Raw genomic sequence first — 8220 nt, 5'->3', positions numbered from 1 at the left:
ATTTGAGCCTCCAGCTGTCCTTCTAATCAGCTCTCTGATTCTAAATAGAATTGTCATGGTTATATCTAGGTGTCCCCAAGAACCCCATGGGCTCATAGGTGGGGCTTTGGAGAGATTGGAACATGGGGCTTAGAGCCGACTTGCTCTTGGGAAGTGGCAGGAAGAGGTCAGGATCCGGAAGGGTGCAGCTCCCTCACTCTGCTTCCTGGCCCCCATGAGGTGGCAGCTTTTCCTCCGCCAGGCCCTCTGCCATGCTGTTCTGCCTCAGAGGCGGCCCGCTCTGCACTGAAACGTGAGCCAAAATAAACCTCTCCTCTCTTAAATTTTGGGGCTCGGTGTTTGTCCCAGCAATGAGGAATGTGGCTAGGGCAAGGATGTTCTTAGAAAGAGTAAATGGTGATATCAGATCTCATTCATTTTTTCCTTATCAAGCATCTAATAAATGCCAAGTATTGCATGGCTGAGGGATGGAGAGAAGACACAGAGACCAAGAAGCAATTACTTTGCCAGCAGAGCATATAGCTCACATAAGTCCCATAGAGCAAGGTAGAAATCCACACAAGACACACAGATCGGGGCCTCCATGCCAGGGCGAGGCATCCTCAGATAGCATCTGGCCTCTGCCCCTAAAGCGCTCCATGAACAGGGCCACTGCTCCTCACAGCTGGGGTCCAAGCCCTTCTGTAGACCCTGGACTCAGCCAGATCCTCAGGTGTCAAACTCGAGAATCACAGATCTGCTCCCACTCGTTTCTGGGCAAGGCTGTTGGCCAGGAAGGGTGGGATAGCGTGGCTGGCTTCGTGGGAGAGCCCCTGTCTTGGTGGGGTCACACTGCATTACCCCTTTCTGGGAGGGGGGACAGCAGTGATTGAAACTACACTCGGTTCACTTACTCCATGAACTTAAAGTCTGCAACTCGTGCCAGACGGGGGGGATGCAACAGATTACAGGTACGATCCATGGTCACAGTGCTAACTGCTGTTGTTCTCTAATAAAATCAATGCTGTTTCTCATCCCTACTTGTTGGCAATCACCAAAAAGGAGAGGAAGCCTCCGACCTCAGTGAAAGCAATTCCCAGGCTAGGCTTGAGTCCCTTGCACCAAATCCATTGCCACCAAAGCAGGAAAACAACATGAGACCTCTGAGCATGCGCCGTAGTGAGAGAGGAAAGGCACCCGTGGAAAGGGCCCCCGAAAAGGGCACTGGAGGCCAAATGGAGGCAGGAAGGTGGAGATGAGACTCCAGTTTCTCAGTGAGACTGGGGACTAACTGCTAGAAATAGTCTTACTCAGTTTGGTGGAGAATTCACAGGGTTAATGACTGAAGAATGGAGTTCTTGTAATCAATATAGTCCTCTGGCTTTATTGATTAGAATCACCTGCTTATTTTGCAGCTAAGATTTTTTTTTTTTTTTTTTAATCCCATTCAAAACAAAGACACCCTAGGGGACCATTAAGTAAATAGGCATTTAAGACTTTTTTCACTGCTAAGAAAGTAGTTAATTATTATTAGTGCCCAAAAGTCTCAATTTAGACAGAACACCTGAATGAACACTCTGGTGAAATGGCGGTGACATGTTTCCCACGGAGGCCAATTTGCAGTTTATTGAAAAAAATTCGGCTTCCTCCTTAGGGTTGCTGGGCAGGGGCCCGACTCGGCGTTTAACGGAGATTTGACAGAGCTCTTCTTTCAAGGTGCCGAGGAGCAGAAATCTCGCCAAACATCACGGTGCACTCATGCTGTCCACTCCAGAGCCTGTCTGAAGAAATGGATCACTGGTGTGAGAGTTCCGTTAAAGACACTGGGTCAATTTTATTCTATTTCAACATTCATTGTTCTGCTCCAGGAAAACAAATCAAATGCAGATGCCTGGCATTCACTGAATAACTGGTTTCTGCTGTTCCAGAAAACACTCAGGATTTAACATCCCTTAATGATCTGTCTTTTTTCTTTTTGCTTGATAATTTTGGAAATCAATGAGCACACATCTTTATGGAGCACCTACTATGTGTAAAGTGCTTGCATAGTGCTTTTGAAGTATGATGATCGCACCTTGAGCTTACTTGTGTTTTAGTGTTTGCAGAGGGCTTTCTATATTTGACTCCGGTCACCTCCTCCAGGGGTTCATAGGGAAGTGGATTGATTACTTGCTACATTTTACAGATGAATAAACTTAACAGATTTCTGTGACATACAGAGCTGTCTCATAACTCAGCAATTCCGTTCCTAGGTATCCAGAGAACTGAAAACACACACTCACAAAACTGTCACATGCACATTCATAGCAGTGTCACTCCCGGAAGCCCCTGACTAGGGACAGCCCGAGTGACCATCAGCGGACGAATGTGTGCAGAAGAGCTGGCGAGCCCCTCCGGAGCGATACTTAGCAGGGAGTCAGTGTTGGTGCCAGCTTCAGCACAGAGGGACTTTGGACACACTATCATGAGTGGAAGAAGCCAGACACCAACAGTCACAATTACATGACCATGCCTCCATGCACTCTTCAAAGCGGGCAAATCCACAGACAGAAGACAGACTAGTCATGGCCTCAGCCAGGAAGGGGAAGTGGAGAGGCTCTGCTCCTGGGGTGGGGCTGTGCTAGAATGATGGACATGTTCTGGGGTTCATAGCTCTGGGGTTCTGGGACATCATACAGCCTTAGAAAGACACCAAAAGCGTCAGATTTCACACGATAACCTGCATGCATATCTCAATTAAAAATGGGAACGTTTTCAGCAGTGACTTACCAGGTGGCATAAGTGAGGTAAGAACGCGTGGTTCTGAATGACAAACCCATGTCCAGGTTCTGTGTTCAGGCAGGTGTTCAACATCGAGTCAAAGTCCACCGTTAGGTTCAGGTTCTGTCTGTGGTATATTCTAACAAACACCTCCTGAGTTAAACCGGAAGTGCACTATTTACCCTTGGGGAACTTGCATGTACAAACATAAAAAGAAAAATACTGGGCAGTAAGAGTGGATGGCGTAAGAGTCCTCACCTGTGTGAGGTTTCTGAGACCCCTGGAGGTTTGTGGGTCCCTGTGATTGCATAGGATCCTGTGACTTCTAGGACGTTAGGTGTGGAGGAGACTCACCGTCTCTGGGGTTCTTCTTATTCTGTGGGAGAATCGTGTTTTCCAACCCCGTGCAGCAGCTCTGCTGCACACCTAGTTCTGATCAGGGGTAAGAGAGCAGTCATATCACTTCTGGATGAAGCACTGAGTTGCCAAGGTAAGCCCCGCAGCGTGCTCGGCCCCCACTGTGAGGTCCAGGAGGCCCGAGACAGCTCGGCATCAGCCTGGGTCTTAAGTTGCTGCATGGAAGCCAGTGGCTCTGGTCAGCTGCCACCTGCGAGGGCCTTCGAATCCTTGACAAAGCAACTTTGCCGTGTTGAGCCATGGAGACGCTGGGGTGCTGGCTTCTGCAGAGTGGCCCTGTGGTCCTTAGCTGGGAATTCTGGTGGTCAGCTGGGCTTGGGCACTGGTGGTAGAGATAACCAATTCTAAGGAACTGAGGAGCGAGAGGTCCAAGTGGGGGCCATCAGAAAAGGTTTAATGGAGGCATGTGAGTTGGGCCTTGAATGACAGTGAGGTCGGGATCAGGAGGGGTCTGTAGGACACTGCTGGGGGACACCCCAGAAATTACACCAAGGGTGCACACTCATACAGAGAAGCACAGTTGTTTTCTTTTGGAAAACCGATGCATGTCCTTTTGAATGTGCTGGGGCTCTGCTTTCTGGTTGGACAAGCTGGAAAAGCGGCTTGCCTGCCAGGCGGTGCACAGGTGAGGAATCGTTTCAGTGACTTGTCTGTCCCTGTGGACAAACAGGCTCCCCACTGTCCGCAGAAGCCACAAAAGTGTGGCTGGGTGGTCAGGGTGGGTGAGCTGAGGGAAGATGTGGGAGTCACCTCCCCACTCGAGGGTGAGACTGCTCTGGGTGGTGAGGAGCTCAGCGGCCTTGGACTGTCTCCCTCCCGTCATTGGGCCGGGAATGCTGTAACTTGTTAGTCTGTCTGCTCCTGACCAAGCTGCTTAACTGCCTTCCCTGGAAAGAAAGGGAGATGGACACAAACCTTTCCACCTCTCCGATGTCCACGAGATCTCCCTCCAACCAGTCTTATTCTGTGCAGCAAGAAATTGCTCAAGGAAGGGGCCGTGAGCAACTGGATTCTGACAAAGCCCACACCGATTTCCTTCAGAGTGGACACTGGGTGTGGGCAGAAGTGTGGGGCCTGAGCTTGGAGGGGTCTGACTTGGAAGAAGGGTCCAGGCAAGAGCTGGCCTGATTTTTTTTTGAGACAGAGTCCTGCTCTGTTCTCCAAGCTGACCTTGAACTCACCACGGGGCCCAGGCTGGCCTCCTGCCTCAGCCTCCCCAGTTCGGGGATTATAGGTGTGTGCCATCGGGCCTGCCCGGGGCTGCTTTGAGGTTGGAGGAAGCAGTTCACGAACCGTTGTGGGTGGACAGGAACTTCCCACCAGGGTCCCCAGCAAGGAGCAGGGCCTTGCAGAGACCTGGGTCTTAGCCCGCTGAGGTGCGTGCCAGACTTTGAGTACAGGACAGTGAGCTATTGCAGGGGCTGTTTGAAGCCACTCAGGCTGTGGTCACTGTCACAGTGGCCACAGACAATGGCCACGTCCTCCCGGGGTATTGGATGGGAGGAGCAGTTATCCTGAAGGAGCAATGGTGGAGGACAGCTGAGGTCACTGGGGGGTGGTGCACCCCCCAGTATGTAGTCAGGGTCCCTGCGGGGTGACACTTGCCAGGACGAAGGAACCAGGGATGAGGAGCCAGCCGGGCCAGGTCAGGAAGAGGGTGTGGCATCCCGCAGAGGACTGAACCCGGGGGCTTCTCCTCGAGCTACGCCCCCAGTCTTTTGTTTATTTATTTATTTTTTGGAGACAAGGTCTCGCTAAGTTGCCCAGCCTGGGCTTGAAGTCATGAACCTCCTGCCTCAGCCTCCCAGAACAAGGTCCAGATGGTCTTTTTTAAATGGTCCTTTTCATCCTAGGGAGAGAATCAAGCTGTTAGTACCCACAGGGCATCTACCCAAGTGTTTGCACTTCCAGATGTTTGTTAGTATCTGGGCAGTTTCACTTCTGAGGTTTTCTGAAAGGAACTACTGCAAGAATAATACTATAGAACTGAAAAATCCTAACCAACTTCCTCCAAAGTATTAACATTGTAGTGTTAACGTCAGTGATACTCCATCATCTGTGTGCAATGTGTCCTGTTGGTTTTGAGGCCTGGCGACCCCCTCTCCAGAGGCCTGAGGCTCGGAGCACATTTCAATCCACCCTTCAACCACCTTTCACCCACACATTTTTTTCTCGCCAAATCCCTGAAGTTTCTTTGTCGTTGTTGTTAAATTTACTAATTTAGCCGATGAGAAAGATAAGCTGCATCTGCGAAGTCACCTATCTCTTTAAGCAGCTGATGCCCTGCAAATCAGGATTGATCTGAATTAAGGTGAATGATAAATGTGCCCTGTCACGTGGCCTTCGGGCCTGTGTGGGCTCCCGGGGTGGATTCTCTTTGTCCTCCAGCCCAGGCTGACCCGGGCTCTGCCGTTCCCGCCACCCCGCACCCCGCACCCCGCACCCCGAGCCAACTTTACCTCCCGTGGCCCTCCCGACCCCCCCCCCCCCCCCGCCCTGGGGACCTGGAGGCTGGGCGCTGCCTGAGTCACCGGGCCGACACCTGCGGAGTGGGGCTGAGTCTCAGGGAACCTGGCATTTCGCCCCGGGGTTCTCCCCCAGGTGGGCAGGTTGGGGACCCTCCTGGACCCCTGCCGCGGGTCTCTGCGGACCTTTCCCTGTGGGTGCTGCGGGGCGGGCTGCGCCCTTGGCCACGTACCCTGTCTGTCATCGCTGGAGCTGTGGACTCGGGCGCCTTTGTTCCCCAAGAGGTCCAGGCGGCAGAGACCCGGCCTATGCTCTGCGGGTGCTCAAAGGCCGAGAGCGCGGGATGCGGGATGCGCGGCCTGGGCCCCAGCGTGGGGCCGGAGGAGCGCATCCCGGCTGAGGAGATCGGCACGTCCGCTTCCCAAGGTGACCAGAGCCACCGAGCCTGGGGCTGAGAACGGCGCCGCACTTGGGGCCGTGCGAGTGGCGGCTTCCCCACCCTGGCCTGTGCTGGAGGCGGCGGTGCGCATGGCCATGTTAGCACTCTAGAAGTCTCAGCGCTCAGCTTGCAGTTCTGGTTCCGCCGCCCGGACTGTGTCTTGGGGAAGCCAGGCAGGTGTCCAGAGGGCCTTGTCTTCACGTAGGAGCCGGCAAAACCAACTCCGTGTCACGGGCAGACGGAGGCGCCGTTTGAGACTCGGACAACGAGCAAGTGGCACCGAAGCGTGACCGTCCCGGGTCAGGACGATTGGACAGAGGCGGTCGGAGGCCGGATGGGGCCTCTCTTCCCCCTCCCAGCCAGCACGGGGGAGGAGCCTCGAAGGCATGGTTTCCCGGGTTTCCAGGCCAGGCCTTGGAACTGGCGAATGCAGACACAGAAGCGTGGGCAACCACCCAGCCCTGCGCTGCAGCCGCTCAAGAAGGAAGCCGGGTGGCCCTGGCAGTCTGCCTGGGGAAGGTCCTGAAAGCCAGAGACCCGCCGGCGGGAATGCTGGCGCCAGGCAGCAGGCAGCAGGCAGCAGTAAGCATTCACTGAGCACATCACCTGCAGACGCCGGACCCAGGAGTCACCAGGTCCTCCTTCTAAAACTTGAATGTCCCGGGAAGTGTCTAGTCTTGGTGGTTGCCAGAAACCGATGGCATCCTTGTAGCTCTTGGTGTCTCTGGGTACCTCTCTCTGGCCAGCTCACTGGCCAGCTCACTGGCTGGACTTGTGACATTTTCAGGTCTGGGGACCTGGGCTTGCTGTGCCAGATGGAGAACAACATAGATTATTTTTTGTGCATTTTTGGGGAGCTTAAATTGCATTAAACTTGTTTCTTTTCTTTTCTTTTTCCCTTTTTTGTGATGCTCCGGATCAAACCCAGGGCCTAGCACATGCATCAGCTTACATTAAAATGATATGTAATTTCAAGAAATTTTCTAGAATCAGGGAAAGTGGAAAACAAAGAAATACGTTTGGTTTTGAATGGCCCACACTTGGACATAGAGAATGAGTCCTTTGTCAGAAGACCTGCTAAGTACAAACCATTGGCTGCTAAATGGAGATTGTGTATAGTACGTTCATTACAATATTCAGAGCAAAGAACTGGTCAGAGGAGACTCCGACTTTCTCTGATTTGAATAACTCTTACGTGCAGCACTGTAACATACAGCAGAATGTACAACTACAGTGCTGCACTGTGCAGTACAATCAGCAGAATTTACAGCACTTTACTGTAGAAGAAGCCACCATCAAGCTGCACTGCTGCTCACGTCGGTGGGTTGTGAGTTCGAATGATCATTATTAAACAGGTCGGTCAATAAAGGAGGAACATCTGCATGTGTATGATCAGATACAAGGCCTCGCAGGCCTTCCTGATCATGGCTTAATGGGGCTGGGAGTGGAGAGGTCCTGAGTTCATGAAGCCCAGCTCCTTCATTCCTGAAACACCACAACCAGGAGTGATAACCGTCCCCTCGGAGCAGGCATCCCGAGCACTGTGTGTGCGGTGGCCACAGGCTGTCCTCTCCAGGAAGGGGGGCACTGGCTGGATTTTGGGGTGTGCTTAGTTCCTGCCTCAGTGCCTGTGCCCAGTGGGCCCTCTGCCACCATAGATGCACGAACACATGGCGTGTGCCAGGCCCTGCACCAGCTACCCACACCCATACCACCAAGCCACCCACAGCCTGTGGTCCCCCCGCTGCAGCTGGGGAAGCACAGGCTCGTGGGGTGTGAGGAGGTGTGCAGCTGACTGTTGCTGGTGGAAGAGAAAGAATGGCAGTCCATGCCCCCACTTCCCCTCCTGAGGTCCTGCACCAGGAGCCCTTTGTGTGGGAACAGGCACCCTCCTGTGTGCTGACGATCAAACATGGATTGATCTCTGTAAACAAGGCATGCATATCACCAAATTAATTAGTGAAGGTCGTATTTACATTCCAGCAGGCGTCACCTGGAGCCCTGTCTGAGTGAGGATCTCCTCATGTAATGCAGTCAGATGCACTGTCTCTGAACCACAGGCGAGCTCTGAACTCAGTTCCACGCGAATTGCTCTCTTGCGTTTCTAGCGAGGCTGAGCCTCAGTCAGTACTTTTACCAAAGGATAGTTCCACAGAGGC

At 52.9% G+C, this 8220-nt stretch overlaps 1 long non-coding RNA gene across 1 annotated transcript; it reads right to left on the bottom strand.

The window, feature by feature from the left end:
* Positions 1 to 776: 776 nt before the first annotated feature.
* LOC101725444 (uncharacterized) lies at positions 777 to 6688 on the bottom strand. The gene is made up of 3 exons (XR_001183857.3): positions 5855 to 6688; positions 2749 to 5005; positions 777 to 1760 (listed from the first exon to the last, which is right to left on the bottom strand). It is a non-coding gene; the product is annotated as an uncharacterized LOC101725444 (long non-coding RNA).
* Positions 6689 to 8220: the final 1532 nt, after the last annotated feature.

The sequence above is a fragment of the Heterocephalus glaber genome, unplaced genomic scaffold (genome assembly GCF_053883595.1).
Source record: "Heterocephalus glaber isolate CG9 unplaced genomic scaffold, H.glaber_assembly_v1.0 deba00000122, whole genome shotgun sequence".
NCBI classification, from domain to species: domain Eukaryota; kingdom Metazoa; phylum Chordata; class Mammalia; order Rodentia; family Bathyergidae; genus Heterocephalus; species Heterocephalus glaber.
The sequence above is the reverse complement of the archived record's forward strand: the minus strand, read 5'-3'. Positions and strand labels throughout refer to the sequence as shown.